Raw genomic sequence first — 18,673 nt, 5'->3', positions numbered from 1 at the left:
TAACAACAGCTGCCACTCTTCCTCTTTTTTGCTTAGGGAAGATTAGCCCTGAACTAACATCTGTGCCAGTCTTCCTCTATTTTGTATGTGGGTAGCCACCACAGCACGGCTGACAAGTGATGTAGGTCCACGCCCGTGATCCGAACCTGCAAACCCAGGCCACCGAATTAGAGTGCATGGAACTTTAACCACTAGGCCACGGGGTCAGCCCCTATCTTCTATTATTTTTAACATAAGCAAATGCATATACATAAATATGTCTTCTCCCTTTCATAGATAAATGGTGGTTTGTGATATATAGTGCACTCCACCTTGCTTTCTTTACTTAATACACATTATGTTGATCGTTCCATAAATACATATAGAGATATTCCTCATTCCTTTTGAAAGCTGCGTACTACTGCCTTGTGAGAGCAAGCCATATTTCATAGGGTGCTCTTGTTATACTTTATTTAGTCCCCTATTTTTTGAACATATGGGCTTCCAATTTGTGTGTTATTTCAAATAATTCTGCATAAAATAAACTTGTGTATACATCTTCATGTTTTTTTCAATATGTCTCTGTAATAGATTCCTAAAAGTAGTAATTATAGATCAGAATATAAATAAATATATACTTTTTATTGATATTTCTAAATCTTTTTCCATAAGGGTTATGGCATTTTTAATTACCATCAATAAAATATGAGAATTCTTGTGTTTCAACAACTTCATCCAAAATTATGTTGTCAAATTTTGGATTTTTCCACTCTGACAGGAGAGAAATGGCATGTCGGTGCAATTTTAATTTGCATTTTGTTATGGTTAAAAGCCATATGTTATTAATTTTCTATGAAAGGGCTATTCATATTTCTATCTTATTTTTTCTTTTGGTGTGAGACACAGAGACATAGTTTTTTTTTTTTAACAAAATGCATCACACACAAAGGCATTTTTGTTTACTGTTGTGTGTATAAACCCTTCCATACAGAGCTCTTTCATGTCCAGTTACTATTCTAAGGGGAGAGCTTTATGAAAAAATTACTTATGTTTTTTCACATTACAAGTGGTGGCATCAGTACCTGTGAGAAATAATCTCTGGCCTTCTTTTAGGTCCCTGGAAGTAAGTAGGGATGTTTATTGATTAAAATCAGTTTGCTCTTTGAGTCCTACTGTTAAGTCCTTTGAAATTGATATTTGCTTTTTCTAGCTCTATCTTCATGGTTCTTTTTTGGCTGAAAGTTTTTTTAACATGGGAAAGGACATAATAGTACCACCTGGGAAGTATGTCTTTCTGGAGAATTGGAAGGCTACTCCAAACATATGGAAATGTATAAAAACACAGCCTAGAGTTTTGTTACTGTCAGTAGCACAAAAGTATTGGTTGCTCGTTATTTCTCGTACTTGAATTGGTCTAGATAACATATGCAGACAGGTAGAAAGTAACTATAAATTTCATTAATGCGCAATGTAATTTTTTTCTGAAACTTTATGAGATGATAAGAATGCTCTTTATTAACAAAACTTTATTAATAATGATAAAGGTATTTTAAAAGATGGTTGCAGTTTGAATTCACTGCTGTAGGATAATTTCTCTTAGGGAGCTTCGTTTTTTCACAACATCAAGTAAATGGACATTTCTGTATGTGAGTATTGGAGTCTTTTCCAAAGGGCTAATCTCAGGACAGAATTGTATTAGTAAGAAAAAGGTCAACTAAAAACTTCAAATCTCAGTAGTTTAATACAATGTTTATTGCTTCCACAACATCTAGTGCACGTGTGTTGCCTTTCTAAATTTTGTAATCTAAATCTGGAATAAGTGTCCTCAAGCTCAGCTTGAGAGGGGGAGATAAAGACAGAGGAGGCACACTGGCTCTTAAATCCTTTGGCCCTAAAGTGAAACTCATCATTTCGGGTCACAACCAATTGGCCAGAAGTAGTCACATGGCCTTAATCTAACTGCAAAAGAGGTTGGGAAATATAGAGGAGTACATGGATATTTGATGTGTCCATAGGGAGGAATCAGAAGAAAAGCTTTTTTTGCACTGAAGGACAGGAATCTGAGAATCATCTCATGGCAATTTGACAAGAAATAAGTTTGGAGGCCTGAAGAAGAAAAGAAGAAGGAAGTTCTGGAAAAAAAGAGCGAGTCCCACCAACATGGCAGCAGGCCAGTTCATATTGAAGTCACAAAACAAATAGGAAATTCCCTATTACGATGATTCAGTGATACATTTCTAGAAACAGTTATGCCTGGCATTCATTTTAAAGTTGTATTTTGCTTTATGCTACAATTACTTTTTGTTGCCCACAAATATTCAGTGAAGATACTACAGAGAACAACCTTGTGTTGTTGGCAGATGATCATTTGGGGGAGACACATGGAGAAAGATATTCTTTCAAGTGTGGCATAAAATGGGGTGGGGAGAAAAAATTCTCAGAAAAGCTATGAAAGATAATTCAAATCAAGCTTTCAGCAGAATACAGAGTGAGAGATTTCAAGAGATTGTAAACCAGCTCCTCCCCAACTCCATAACCCAAGAAGAAAAGTGGGCACTGGGACTTCACCCCACAGCAGACATAATATGGTTCTAACCATTTATAGGAGAGAGTGACCCTGTAAGGTTGGAGGATTCAGAATCTTTGTGGTTAAACTAATAATACTCCATTTATTGACTTGTTAGTATTTAGTAGAAATTATGTTCTATAATTTACATGTTATTTCATTTAAGTATAACAAAATAGATATTAGCTTTCCTATTTTATAGATTAGATAATTGGGGCTCTGAGAGTTTAAATAACTTGCCCAGAATATTTATCTAGGAAGAGGAAGAGGCAAGATTGAAATCAGGATGAATGCCTTAGGCTCTATTCTTTTCTTATTTCAAAGTATATACTGATTTGCAGGATTTTTACCATCAATAGAGTCTGCACTTACTGGAACTTGGTATTTGTAAATAACAGATACCAAAGGCACTCACTTATTTGATTAAGAAATGCAAAGGAATACTACTATACTGTCCAAAGTGTTGATCAGATCATTTTTAGATTTATAGAGAATGAGTGGAGGTTTGAGACGGTATTTTCTTTGCTAAATAAGTTGTAACTGCAGCTAAACACATTCCAGGTATGTGATGCATCTAATTAGACCAAGATACATCCAGCTGTTGAAGGGGAAGAATTAAATGTTATATTAAAAGATATTTAATGGCTGAAGTTAGGATAACATAGAATGCTTGTTCCAAGGCTTTAGGAGCCATATTGTCCTAATTCTTCACCTAAAGAATTCATGCTTGAAAAGCTAATCTATGGAGAACTCCTTTTACAAATTGCTTGATTCCTACCAGCTACCACTGGAATAAGCAATCTGTTCCTGCATTAATGGGCTGCTACCTAGAGGAAACACTTAGGCAAGATTGCAAACTGTCTTAAAATTCCGTAAGGCAAAAATATCACAAAGGCCTGATTTTACCAAGCTGGCCTTTGAATCCTAAACTGCTTATTAAGACTTGCATGTTTGGAACATATGTGGAGCAAGCAACCAATTTATTTTGTGTGGGACAATTAGGCAAAACCAAAAGCACTAACTATTTGGTCCTTTGGTTAGGAAGCAGAATTTCATATGTTGCCTTATCATCTAGTGAACTATGATAAAGATCTATTATGCTTGAACTAGCAATTTTTTGTTTTCTTTTGTTACTTACTTTCCTACGTCAAATGCTAGTCTCCTTTTTAAGGAAGAATGCTTCTAAAAATATATATAGGTTTACATACCAAAATACACTTGCTGAAATCATGGTTGGCTCCATTCTGTCTTAGAGCTCATCACTTGGTGCTGTCCCAACCTTGCACTTCTAAACTACATTATATGTTTTAGTACCTATATATTCAGTTCAAAAATATATACTGGGGGGCCAGCCGTGTGGCATACTGGTTAAGTTTGCGCACTCCACTTCTGGCGGCCCAGGGTTTCCAGGTTCAGATCCTGGGCGCGGACCTATGCACCACTTATCAAGCCATGCTGTGGCAGGCGTCCCACATAAAGTAGAGGAAGATGGGCACAGATGTTAGCCCAGGGCCAATCTTCCTCAGCAAAAAAAGAGGAGGATTGGCAACAGGTGTTAGCTCAGGGCTAATCTTCCTCACACACACACAAAATATATATATATATATGTGTAAATATATATATGTGTAAATATATATATATGTGTAAATATATATTATTTTGGAATAATTCAATTCCAAAAACACATATAGTTATCTTACCTTTCCAGTGAGGTATGCTCTCTAACACATAAGGAAAAGTGATTACTTTACAGAAACCACACAATGCTCTCCTAAGTTATGTCATTTTCTTGAGGTAAAACTATCTTTTTTCTTCCCTGAGCAGAAATAAAAGCTCTATGTAAGCAATATTAAGTGTGTTGCTAAATGTTAGTAAAAAAAAATTCAATTGAAAAAAAAAGATAGGGCTGAACAATCAATTTATATCTGGTTCAGAGCATGTTACAAATATCAAGAGATTTCAGAGTGTTGAAAATGAATCACAGCAGCATTCATGACTGAACAGCAACGGGTAATGATACAAAATAAGTTCCCAGCTTGGGGTTTTCTGTAGGTTTCTCCCTTTGCCGTGCAATCAATCATGTGCAGTATTGCATTCTTTCCATTTCCGCATTCATCACTGTACTGGCAGTTGCACTGGGGAAATTGAACAGAGCAGAGGAGGAGAGGCATCTTGCTGGACCGCTTAGTGACATAGGTGACAGGTCTTTTCCTTTGAACTTGAGGTTGGGGCTTCCATTTAGCTTAGACGTGCATTTATAGGCACAGAAACTTTATCATGTGCTTTGGAAAATTCAAACATTGTTGGTGAAAAGCAGAGGACAAACATTTAATACGGGGATTCTGGTATGATAAAGCAAATTTTGATCGAAATGGATTTTTAAGAACATTCGTGTTTAGGGTCTAAATGAATCCTAGGATCATCAACGTACAGACATAGTAGATCCAATTTATTTAGCATTTACCGTGTGCAAAGCTCTGTTCTGGATGTTTGGAAGGATATAAAACATCTCTTTTCAGGAGTGGGAAATCTTTAAGACATACATGAAAAGTTATTTTGTGATTCAATTGAGTATATACCAAGGGCTAGATAAAGGCTCCAGGAAAATCGCTGTCATAGGTCTTTGAAAGAAGAATTTAGAATAGAGAAGACTGGGAATGTTTAATGAAAGGCATAAGAAAAGTGGCTGGAAAATGAGCACAGAGGAAAGAAGTAGAGGTGGGAGTAGAAGGTCTGAGCCGACCTATCTAGAATGGTGGCCTTGTCACAGCCATGCTTTGTGAGTGTCTTATAGGTCACAAGGACCAGAAGAAGACAATTGCATGTAACACAGAGGAGTTTCTTCTGAGAAAGTGTCAAGAAAAATGGTAAAAGTTTTTTTCAAGAAAACTTTGAAAATATGAAACCTAAGAAATAGTCACATATCCAGACTAGTAATGCTGAACATATGATGTGGGGCCAGAGAGAGCCTAGACTTAGGTCTATTATTTACTTGAAAATGAGTTATTTGCTTATGTTTATTTTGCAGGTGAGAAATTGATCCATCAATTAATTTTGATGTATTCTAGCCATTCAGCTTGGCAGCAATTTAATGTTCACTCTTGGATGACAGATTGTATTTTATGAAAGTTGTTGGTACAAGGGATTATTTTTCTTTGAAAGACATTTGGAGATTCAGTGGCTCAAGGATATGTCTCTAAAATCTGCTCATTTAGAGTGGGATTATAAACTTCCATTACGGGGCCAGTAGACTCTTACTACTAACTCTGATTCAAGTAAGGTCTGGAGTCTCCACTATGAATTCTGTTCCCAGATTTTAATCTGATCTCTGTTGGAAGTACCTGGATATGTGGTTCTTGATACAGTTGAAAGGAGCCCACTTAGATTCTGGTTTCTGAGAGAAGAAATTTATACTCCTCCAAATAACTCAAAACCATGAAGTCCTAGAAATATTTTCTGTCATCTTGTTTTTAGGATTGGGACAACTTGAACAGAAGTAGGGAACAAAGATGTCATGTCTGGGTTTTGGAGTTCCTGAGTTTCTCATTAAGTACATCGTAAGGGACTCACTTACTTTAGACAGACTTTCTAGATCAATCTGATATCAAGGAACTTTCCTTCATGTCCCATTAGTCAAGAAAAGAAGGTACAGGCCAGAGAAGTAGTCAGTTGGCTTTATGCGTGCTATTGCCTGGTAGACGTATGATCCCTAATTGTTATTCAGTTTTTCTAATGAATATTATACAAGCAAATTTTTCTTTACATTACAAAACATCTTGGGGCTGGCCCCGTGGTCTATGGTTAAGTTCGGCACACTCCACTTTGGCAGACCAGGTTCGGTTGGAGGGCACAGACCTACACCACTCATCGGTCGCCATGCTGTGGTGGTGACCCACATACAAAATAGAGGAAGATGAGCACAGATGTTAGCTCAGCAACAATATTCCTGAAGCAAAAAGAGGAAGATTGGCAATAGATGTTAGCTCAGGGCCAATCTTCCTCAGCAAAAAAAAAAAAAAAAAAAAAATCTAATTTATTTGGTTCCTCTATGACTAAAAGACCCATTTCATATTTGAAAAATAAACTAACACTTAATGTTAAATACATTACTTTCATAATCTCAGATAAATAGGAAGAAGTCTATGTTCAGTTCTATGTTATTTTTGAATGTATCTAAAATGATACATTTGTCATACATGATGTCATACATATGTCATACAATGATATGACATAACTGTGATACAGACATACATCTTCAAGAAAAGTGATAAAAATGCCATCCAAGTTGAGATTTTGGGTAGCACAGGAAACTTGAACTTCTACATGAAATTACCAATTTGTGGTATTCATATATTATTCCTTTCAGTTAATTTCAATTCAGATAATTCCTGTAGCAAGAGAGCTTATTCTGGCTTTCAGAGAGACTCAGGAGTAATGGGAGAGATAGAGTATTGTGACATAATAATACTCCACGAAATAAATGTTCTTTGGAATTTGTGTAAGTGTTCTATATGTGAACTGATGTCGAGGCATTTAGATTATTAATGTTCTATAGATTTTTGTCTGTGGTTTAAGATGAGATATTTAACAAGAAATAAAAAGTATATAAGTAATCTTTAAAGTCTTAAGTGTTTTGATTTCCTCATGATATAATTAATCTTGAGGAAGATTCCTAGGACAAATATATATAAAGGTTAGAAGTGAAATATATTATTAAGGAAATCAACTATTTGAGCAACATTTTGACTGAGTGAAATTTTTGTTCCCAGTGTCATTGGTTTAAGTGAAATCTATGCCTGTAGAGTGAAGTGGAGAATTGGGCAGTTTTGCAGGCAGTTTGGATCAAACTGTTACTTTTTTCTAGATTATATAGACAATGGTTTATATTCACAACATCATTCTAGAGCAGAAGTTCCCAAATAATGTCTCTGGGTTACCCATTTCATGGGATATTCATAACAATTTAAGAAATACCTAAAAAAAATCCCATGTTTAAATAACTTTCAGAACACAGCTTTACATAGTTAAGAGCTTTATTTTCTTTAAAACTTCTCCGATATTTTAATATATACAAGTACTTTGGGATTCTGAATAGGACACAGTATATATTAGAAGTAATAGTGGGTTTTGATACCATTAGGAAAGTTTATGGCCAAGAGCATCCTAACTTGCCTTGTACTAATCGCATTTTCTCTCTGTGAAGTCCCCAGAGGAAGCTGTGTACAGAATAAGCAATAACAATAATAAATAGGAACTCAAAGTGCCACCTTAATATTTATATATGAGTACATGATACTCCAATGAAATCTCTTGAGTATACTGATAAGATACACAAGAATAAATGATTTCTATTCATTTGTCCAAACTTACCAATGTGATTCTATTCATTCTAAGACCAATATGGCCAGCTGAGCCAGGCTGGAAGTCAGTTTACCATCCACTTAAATGAAAATAGGAAGTGGATGAGAGAACATGGTGGACCTGCTCGGAATGAACGCTAACCTATTTCCTAACACATTCTGTGAAGGGAATATATAAAAGAAAGAAAAGGAGGAAAGCAAGAGAGCTAGGTTGCAGTTCCGAGACAACCTACTCACCAAACTGCATAGTAGGAAGTGCTGGAAGAAAAAGAGGCACAGAAAGAGAAAGAAAAGCAGGGAGGCTGGGTCCAGAGAAGAGGCCCAGGTCAGCGAACCCGCTCAGCGGCACCAGAACAGGTGTTAATGAGGGCGGTACCACAGGTCCATGCTGGAAAGCATCATTACCTCAGCCGGTAATACAATAGGTTCCAAGAGTGCTCTGAAATCTGTCCAGACAGAACAATAAATCCTCATCTTTGGAGGAACAGTGAGGGATAAGAGAAATTAAGAAAGAGGAGCATCCCTCAGCCCTACAGAGGCCTAGTTGGCCAAATTTATAGACCACAGAGTCTTTTATTTTTTTAAGGAGAATCTCATAAGGATCAGCTTTTAGAGAAAATACTTTAGAAAATGATGCATTACTCTATGCACATATCCTTAAAGACATTGCCTAGAATGAGTAAGTCTGAGTGGTAAAATACAGAAAAATCTGCCTTCCTTTCTCTTAGTAGTATAACAATAATATATTTTGATTAACTGTGGGACTTTTGAGACCTGAAATTTGAAATCTTTTAGATCAGGAAAAGCTCACATCTTTCTAGGAAAGGGTACTGGTAGAGCCTTTCCTGAATCAGTTCCTTTGGTGCTGGTTATATGGAGGATATATGGAGCTGGACTTAGGGAGGAGCACTTAAATCCAGAAGAGCATCTAAGCACTTCTACTGCTTGTTGAAGTTAACTTTGAATAGGAGAGGTTGTGCGTGTTGCATGGTTTGGTCCGATGACTTTGTACATGACCTTCAGTCTGGGAGTCGGTTTTTTTGAGGACAGTTGCTTGTAATGTGACAGCCTACAACTGCTTTTGTAATTGATTTAGGATCCTGTTTTGGGTGTTACTATTAGGGTAAAGAAAAATCTTCAGCCTCTTCAAGCCATCGTCACTCCCTTTGTTATTTATTTACTGTTTTTACTATTTATAGTAAAGAATATCAAATCAATTTTCTAATAATTCTTAACTTTCTTGAAGAATTGAAAAATAGCTACAGTGGACATACTACTTTTTTTAGACACCCAAAAGCAAGTTCACCTTGTGGGTACTTTGTTTGCATAGTTTTCCATTTCCTTGCACTTCTGGATAACCTTCCATCAGCATATTCCTTGAAATGAGCTTGAAGTATTTGTTCTATATTTTATATTGAACTTAGGCTCCTGTCTTTTGCAGACAAATGACTTGTTAACATATTGTTTTTGAAGCACAATTTGCATTTCTGTGAACCAGGGATTAGGCATTGTGTGTAGATTAGGAATAATTTATGTCTAATTAATAATTGATGTTTTTCCCTATTCTGACTGAGATTTTGTTCTGCATAATGTGAGAAGAGCAGAGGACTCCCTAGCGATGACAAGAGAAAGCATTTTTCAAGTGTAAATAACACTAAAATGTTGAAATCAGCTGCAGTGAGGTTTTTAACCACTTCACTGCTAAATAATTGAAACTCTTGGATCCCAGAATTTTGCTTTTGCTTGTCTTTTCTTCTGAAATTAGAAAATATGTGCATACGATAATGCCCTATGTATCCAAAACTGAAAGGCTTGCTAATCTCACATATCTAGAGGACACTGATAAACTCTAAAGGACACTGAGAAGACCTCCAGGTAATCAGAAAAAAGCCACAAAGCTCCTACGGTTTCACTCACTAATTTTTGTCAGGAGAAAGTCCTTCAGGTGCTCACTTATAGCAGTTAATCTACATGTAATTTTTAATAGGCTTTTTAAATTTAAAAGGAATTATAGATTTATTGTAATAATTCTAATAATACAGAAGTATTTACAGTAAAAAGTAACTCTACTGCCTTCCCCACTCTGATTCAACTTCCCAGCAGCGATAAGTATCAGTTATTTCCAGTCTCTTTAAAATTCAACAAACCTGACCATTTTACTTCTTAGATTAAAACAGCCGATTAGAAGAGCTGATAAAGGCACCTGGAAGGAGTTAGAAGCCATAACTGTCTGTCTGTGAAAATAGAAACAAAAAAAAGAAGCAAAAAACAAACACACCAAAAAAACATTAACACAGTCACAAACACTCCAAAATTGTGAAGATCCAGAACATTGAATTTACACCACGTTTCAAGCAGTACTTTTTTTTTTTAATTGAGGTAACATTGCTTTATAACGTTATATAAATTTCAGGTGTACATCATTATATTTCAACTTCTGTATAGCCTACATTGTGTTTACCATCAAAAGTCTAGTTACCATCTGTCACCATACAAATGTGCCCCTTTACTCTTTTTGCCCTCACCCACCCCCCTTTCCCTCTGGCAACCACCAATCTGTTTTCTGTATCTATATGGTTTTTTTGGTTTTGGTTTTGGTATTTTTTGCTGAGGAAGATTCACCCTGAGCTAACATCTGCTGCCAATCTTGATCTTTTTGTATGTGAGCCACCGCCACAGCATGGCCACTGACAGAAGAGTGGTGTAGGTCTGGGCCCAGGAACTGAACCCAGGTTGCTGAAGTGGAGAGTGCCGAACTTAACCACTAGGCCGCTGGGGCTGGCCCTTGTTGTTGTTTCTTTTTTTTAATCTTCCACACATGAGTGAAATCATACAGTATTTGGCTTTCTCCTTTGACTTATTTCACTGAGCTATTATAATACCCTCAAAGTCCGTCCATGTTGTCGCAAATGGCAAGATTTTATCTTTTTTTATGGCTGAGTAGTATTCCACTATATGTATATGTATATACATATATATATATACACACACCAATATATATATACTAATCTTCTTTATCCGTTCATCTGTCAGTGGAAGTTTAGGTTGTTTCCAAGTCTTGGCCATTGTGAATAACACTGCAATGAACATAAGGGTGCATATATCTTTTTGAATTAGTGTTTTCATCTTTTTTGGATAAGTACTCAGAAATGGAATAGCTGATTCCAAAGTACACTATAAGGCTATAGTAATCAAAACAGCATGATACTGGCAGAAAAACAGACACACAGATCAGTGGAACAGAATTGAGAGCCCAGAAATAAACCCACACATTTATGGACAGATAATTTTTGAGAAAGGAGCCAAGAACATACAATGGATGAGGGAAAATCTCTTCAATAAATAGCGTTGGGAAAACTGGACAGCCACATGCAAAAGAATGAAAGTAGACCACTAACTTAACCATACACAAAAATTAACTTAAAATGGATCAAGCAGTACTTTTCAATGAAGCATTGCAAGAGTGTGTTCAAATGAGAGAAAAGACATTTTGTGGCATTTTCCAAAATGTGAGGATTAGAGCTGGTTGCATGCAATATATTTAGTACAAAGAATACTCCAAAAATTTCCTATTACTGTTATAATAGATCAACCTAGCCTCTGTTTTTCTTCTTTGGTTTTAATACTTTCACCCACCCATCATATCAGGAACTCATATTCTTGGCGATGTGGAAGGAGTCTTATCCCAAAATTTTAAATTGCAACATAGAAATATATCTATACTTACTGCCATCTCCTGTACATTCACTCCCTATACTTTGTTCTTAGAACTCATAAAAACACCCAATTTCTTGATGATTTCATTACCTCACAATCCCCACCTGTCAGATGGTTTCCCGTTTCCACCATTTAGGTTTGACTCCACGTGTAACATTTTAGTCAGTCTCTTCCCATTGACCAAGAGGACCTTAACATTCCTCCCATCTTGTTAGACAGGCTTCTTCTGACTTTATGTCACTGACCTTCTTTTTCTTAGAGCACTTACATAAGAAAACTTGTATTCTTTCTGTGCCCCTTTGAGATATAAATCTTTTTAAATGCCTCTTGCCTGTTTTACTACCCAGGAATGTCTTTCTCTGTGACTTGGGAGCCATCCCTTTGATATGTAATCTTCAAGGAAGATAGTGCACCTATCACCCAGTCTGTGGGAGGGAAGATCCTAACTTCAGTGGGTTGTAAATCTATCTCCTGTCATGAAAATATGCAAAAGTATAGTCTTTCTCTGGCTACAGCTAATTAGCATACCGTATGGCCTAGGATCCCCCTTGCCTCAGAGGAGTTGAGTTCACACTAAGCTCTGTTCTCTCTCTCTTATTGCAGTAGCCTTGAATAAAGTCTTCCTTGCCTGTTTCACTTTGTCTAGTGCAATTTTTGCTTTGACACCGTCAATGTGTTGATCTACCTTATCTTCTGCTTTTCCAATTCTAACCCTCATATCAAGTTAACATTTCACCTTCTCTACTGTTACGTCAAGGCTGCGTCGTATGACTATTGGGAGTTAGGCAATATTTTTCCCTTTTGTCTGGATGTTTTCCAGGAGTTTCACCACTCTCCTCAATCAATTAGTTGTCAACTGTGCTAATACTAGATATTTCCACTCATATAACTTTATCAATTTGATAGCTTAAATGGTATTTCAAGTCAATTTCATTTGTTTCTTCCTTACACATTGCTGCCATTGTGACCTCAAAAAAATATACCTATGATACCCTTTTGTTAAGACTTTTAAATTATTCCCATTGCCTTCAGAGTTAATTCTAATCTAGAAGAGGTGTTCTACCATTCGACCCTGCCTATATCACAATCTTTACCTTTCACCGTGTCCCACAGTATAATCTGTGCTCCAGCAGCCATGCTGAATTGGTTGAAGACTTATTAATGTTTCAGAGTATTTTCTATGTCCCTGACTTTAGTGACACAACTCCATTCCCTCATGCGTACACTCATGCATTCAAAAGTTTCTTTGAAACTTTGTTAAGCATGCATTATAGACACACCAGTAAATTTTCCTTCTTGTATGTACTTGTGCCTGATGACACTGTCTCCTTTTTCAAGATTCAGCTTAGTGCCTATTCCATAAAGCATTTTAACCCTCGCTATCATGTAGAATTAACCTCTCTTTCACTTTTCCCCACCTCTACTCTGTTGCATTCTTCTATCGCAGAATATCTAATAGTTCTGGCAAGTGTTTACATATTTAAGGACTAAAGGACCAGAAACCATTTTGATTCTGGCAAACAATATTTTAGTGGGTGGAGGAACAACAGTGTCCATTTTGACTGAATTTGAGTGATTTTTGTCCTCTTTTGATTTAAATCCATTAGTTTGAATGTCTCTACCTATTGGTTTAGTGCTGCATACACAGCATCTCTGACATGTAATGCTCTCATATACTTGGCTTTGGTCCTTGGTTAGTGACCTTATTGAATGAATGATCTGTTCCTTATAAAAAGACATGACACATGCACTTCATAAGATAGTCCATTGAAAAAAATGCCCTTGAACCTGTTTACTGTTTGAAACAATCATACTTTACAAAAATAATTACAGAAACATCTTGTCTAGCAAAAGCCCTCCATGCATGAATCACTCTGGATAAATAAGTTTTCCTAATAGTTTAACACTTTAAATACCCAAAGTTTAGAATGTTCTAGTGAAAGAAAATCTTTTTAGTATTTATTATATATGCCATTGATTTTTAATTAGACTATATGAGACAGAATTTAATATCTTTTAATATTTTCATTACCATATAAGGTCATCACTTTGAACAGCCCATGATGTAAAGTTCTAGTGCTCTCAGGAGTAGCTCAGTGTTTTAGAAGTGGGGGACCTCTGGCTGCTGTGTGCATATCCTACCTTTCATAGATCTTTGTTTACATAATACCCTGCTTTTTGGAAGCTTGAAAACCACACACTCTAATTTGTAATAGTTTTATATAAAACCATAGCAAGGGCACACAGAGTCTGGGTCTGAGGGGCTTGTTTTTACACTTGATCTTAGCCAAAAGGCTGAGCAGCGATGAAGGGCTTATTTTTAAAAGACATAGTTAACACTTGGGGCCGGCCTGGTGACGTAGTGGTTAAGTTCACGCACTCCACTTTGGCGGCCTGGGGTTCATGGGTTCAGACCCCAGGTGCAAACCTGTACACTGTTCATCAAGCCATGCTGTGGTGGCATCTCACATACAAAATAGAGGAAGATTGGCACAGATGTTAGCTCGGCAACAATCTTCCTCAAGCAAAAAGAGGAAGATCGGCAACAGATGTTAGCTCAGCGCCAATCTCCTTCACCAAAAAAAATAAAAATAAAATAAAATAAAAGACATAATTAGCACTTTATCCAGTAGAATTTCTGATAGTGATGTTGCCTATTCAGAAGCCAGAAAGGAAAAAAAGAGCTTATGATTCTAGGTAGGCAAATTTCATTTTACTGGGTTCCGATATTAACAACAAAAACAATTCCTTACTACATAGTAGTGTTTCATGATAGCCAATTAAGATTAGACACCCCTTTTAGGGCATTTTGAATCAAACCAGGAATACTATGTATTTAGATTAGGGATTAGGTATTAGGTATGCAATTGGGATGATCAGAAAGAGATATTTAAAAAGGGTCCCCGTGCTTAACCTCCCCTATGCTTGTTAACAATCTACAATTGAAGGCTGAACCTCAGTTTCCTTATTGCACATGGGTCTTGTCAAACTTGACAGTATCCCTAATTTGATATTTTAAAAAATATTTACAATTTTTTGTCTCAATAAAACTGCATTGGTTTGGAAAGTTGGAAACTTTACACTGGCACAATCTCTTATCAACTGTCACGTATTCAACATATCTGAGTTGGTGAGGAAGGTGGTACAGTGGGTAGTATGGTCAATTTTATCAATCCCCAAATCTAAAATAAGCATAAAAAAGAATTACTTGTTTCCTGCCTCTTCATGAACGAATTATGTATGATGCTAAGAAGGACATCCAACAAGCCAGCATTTCCTTAGGGATGCAGTTACCCAGTGAGATGGTGTCTTGAGAGGATGTATCTGGGGAGGGGGAGAGTGGTATGGGTGCTGGAGGCTTGGGGACCTTCTGCAGAAGCTCCGATAGACAGATGCTGTGCTTGTCATGAACACCTTCTAAAATTGGAGGAGCGCACTTGAGAGGAGGCATCTTGCTGTGTGAGGTAGTTAACTGACAGGGGTCCCTAGGGACAAACAGCCTTCTGACTTGCTATTATTGCAAAGAAAAGAATATTTGAATTTAAAAATCAGGTGTGAATCAGTGGAGGGATTGGATCAAAAAGGCAGGCAAGATCACTCATCTTTATCCTCTGCCCAACTCAAACGCTATAAATGACAAATGATATTGATATAATTATAGATATAAAAATATACGTATAAGCATAAAGATGTAGATATAGAAATAAATGTCCGCATTGGAAAACAAGTATACTATCAATGGAGACCCCCTAAAAGAAACCCCATACTCATCTGATACTCCCTATTCTCCCCCGTATCCTGCCTGCCTCTAGACCTAAGCTACCACTAATCTACTTTCTGTCTGGTTTGATTTACCTGTTCTGAACATTTCATATAATCTCTGAACTATTTTTCTAACTCTTTTGGGAGTTATAAAAGTTTTTCAAAATGAAAAAACAATATTCACTTTTCTATCATCTGTTTGAATATATGTTTTGTGACAGTTTGTTCTTATATATAACAGAACATTAGATATGTTGCATAACTAATATGAAAATAGAAGATGCAGAGATATAGACCAATATCTAATTTGCCTCTGGATATAAAAAGCCCAAATTTTCAGACTCAGGAGCCAGCATTTTAAGCACTATGCTGCACTGCCATATAATGCACAAACCTTGTCTTATTCATCTCTACATCTGCTCTCGTGTGTAGCAGAGTTTCTGGCATACATTAGGTAATTAATGAATCCTTGTTGAATGAATACCAGCATATATGCATACATAAATAAACGAATAAGTAAATCAATCATTTCACATTATATAAGTGTAACATTGGTTTAATTGAATGGGCTTTCAAAATCAGTTCATTTTATGGTCTTTTTAGAATCATTTCAAAATCATTCATCCTTTATATTGTTCGTAATCAGAGCATTTTACATTTTAATCCTGGCTCTGCCCTTTACTGTCTTGATCAAATGATCCAATCTTATAGATAAGCCTCAGTTAGTTTCTCTAAAAAGGACAGAGATAATATATTCCCATACCACCTCACCTCATTGTTGTGCAGGTCTTTTGTAATGATGCACGTTTTAAAGAATCATACAAGGAATCATTATAATATATGAAGAGCTATAAATTGGGAGATATGTTTTCATAGGATGATATGAAATGTTTTTAAACATGTTAATGCATGCCTATATGAATCTGCTCAGAATACCTAGCAGTAATAAACAGTTGAATTTTCTTGAGTAATATAAAGCCATTCTCAGACTTATCTGGCTGACCCAGATGGGACCTAAAGAATTCTTTCCATAGAAGAGTTTTCATTTACACATGTGAGTCCCATTGATGTCAAAGCAAATATCAACCAAGAAAAGAAGCTCTTAAACTGTCTAACTACTCAGATGTCTGATACAGGGATTCACAGGGAAGAAGGATATAATAAAATATAAAAATATAAAATGGCATAACAGTAAAAGCCCTAAAATTATTATGGGCCTAACATAGTCTTGGTGTATCCTGAATGAGAACCTGGATGAGGCAACAAGAGAGAATAAAAAAAGGAAGTGATTTTTTTTTTTTTAGTATTGTATAAGGTTATTATATAACATTGTTAAACCATATACTGAAGCTTGAAAACCTCTTGGGTACTTCGGACCTGTTTTTCTCATTGAGAAAGTTGATGTTGGTCATAAATCATGTATTTACAAATTCACATTGATTTGCTTGAAAAGCACGAAAGGGAATTACAGGTTTTTATTTAATTGAATATTTCAGGTAATTCTGAGCTCCTATGAAGATAAAACTCTTTGGCTGTTTAGCATCACGAGGCACAGAGGAAGAGAAATCAATTTCCACTAGTGGTGACTTCAAAATATCTGTATAGAAGTGGCTTGGAGGAGGCAGCCTTCTGGTTGGAAATATTTGTTTAGGGAGGAGGTTAGGGACTTTGTCTTGAAACCACGTTTGCATAGTAATCACAATGTTTTTATTTAGATTGAATGTTTATTCTGAGTGACTCTGGCTACCTGATTTAGACATAGGGGCTGCAGACTCTCACCACTGCCAAGACAATCGTTGTTTGCAGTACAATAAGTTGGGAAGAAATAGTCACAGAAAATAATAAGCTAACTGTATAAGACTGTATGAAGGTGTGATGGATCATTGAAAATGAACTTTCTTTGCTAAAAAGGAATTGAGAGATACGAGATACCTATGTGGATTAGAGAAATCTAGGGGCATAACAAAGGAGGTAAGAAAGGCTTCAATTAGGCATTGAAACTTGGGTTGAATTGGAAAAAGACAGAAGAGGAGGACTTTTTAGGTGTCAACATTTGGAGAAATACTATTTTGAGAGAAGGTCTCCATAAACTTTGCCGAGTGGTAGGGAATGTACCACCTATCCAGATACGGGGCTCTGTTCAAGTCTTTGATTTCCAAAGATATGCATCCATGGTGTTTGAATATTGCTTTGATGTTCTGCCAGATGGAGGACCTTTCAGACCTCTTTTAAAGTTTAAAAACACAAATGTGTGTGTATGTGCATTATTATCTAGCGTGTATAGTTTAGTGCAGAAATGACAGATTTTATCTTACTTATTAGATCCAGTCGAGGAGATTGTTGGTGACTTACTAGAGTATTCTCTGGGCCATGGCTTAGTCCAGCAAGAGAAACATGCCTAGATGTTATTAATTTCCACCCTGAGGATAGACAGAGACAAGGGACAATAACACTATATACCCCAAAACCCAGCTGTAATGCAGAGAGCATGGCATTTTAAATCGAAGTACTTAATTGTAAATGCTAACTCCAGCACTTTTACCTATGTGGCCTGGGTAAGTTATTCATTTTCAACCAAAGATTCTGCATCAGTGAAATGAGATTACTATTTGCATTATAGAATTTTGGTAAAAATTAAATGAGTTCGCAAGTACTGAGCCTCAAGTAGCACCTGAAATACAGTAGCATTCAAATGTATTAGCTTTCTTTCTAATATTTACCAAATACTTTACAGAGGCTGTTAAAGAGAACATGAAACTCTGTATTACAGCATGTGATGTATACAAACAGTATAAACATCAGGGTAAATTCTAATCTTTTTATATAAGCATAATGGGAAATAGCTACTATTGTCTCCTACAAAATTTCGTTTTGTATTTATCAGAAATAAATCACTAGGCTGGTATATCATTCATCTGACCAACTATGATATTTTTTATGATCTATAGAAGACTTACAGATCAATTTCAGGGCTGGTCAATTTACCGTAAGTCTTTTGCGATATTGTAAAAATGTCACAGCATGTTTTTATTTGGACGTATTCAATATTTCCTGCTTTTTCTTCACCTTGTTGAAGTTCTAAGATTCATCAAATATGATCAATTTTCTCAGTCTCCTGAAGAACGGTTTAGTTTTTAAGTTAAGGGGTCAGTCTTAAGTTGAAACTCTGCTCTTCATGATTTAAGGGTTGACTTCGGGCAACACGTTTAAGACCCATATGCTTGATTTCCCTGTCTATAACATAGTGTCCGTGTTTGCCCACCATCACATCAGACTTGTAAAAGATTAA

Source organism: Ceratotherium simum, chromosome 20 (genome assembly GCF_057802395.1).
Source record: "Ceratotherium simum simum isolate JZ-2026a chromosome 20, ASM5780239v1, whole genome shotgun sequence".
NCBI lineage: Eukaryota > Metazoa > Chordata > Mammalia > Perissodactyla > Rhinocerotidae > Ceratotherium > Ceratotherium simum.
This window is presented reverse-complemented; position numbering follows the sequence as displayed.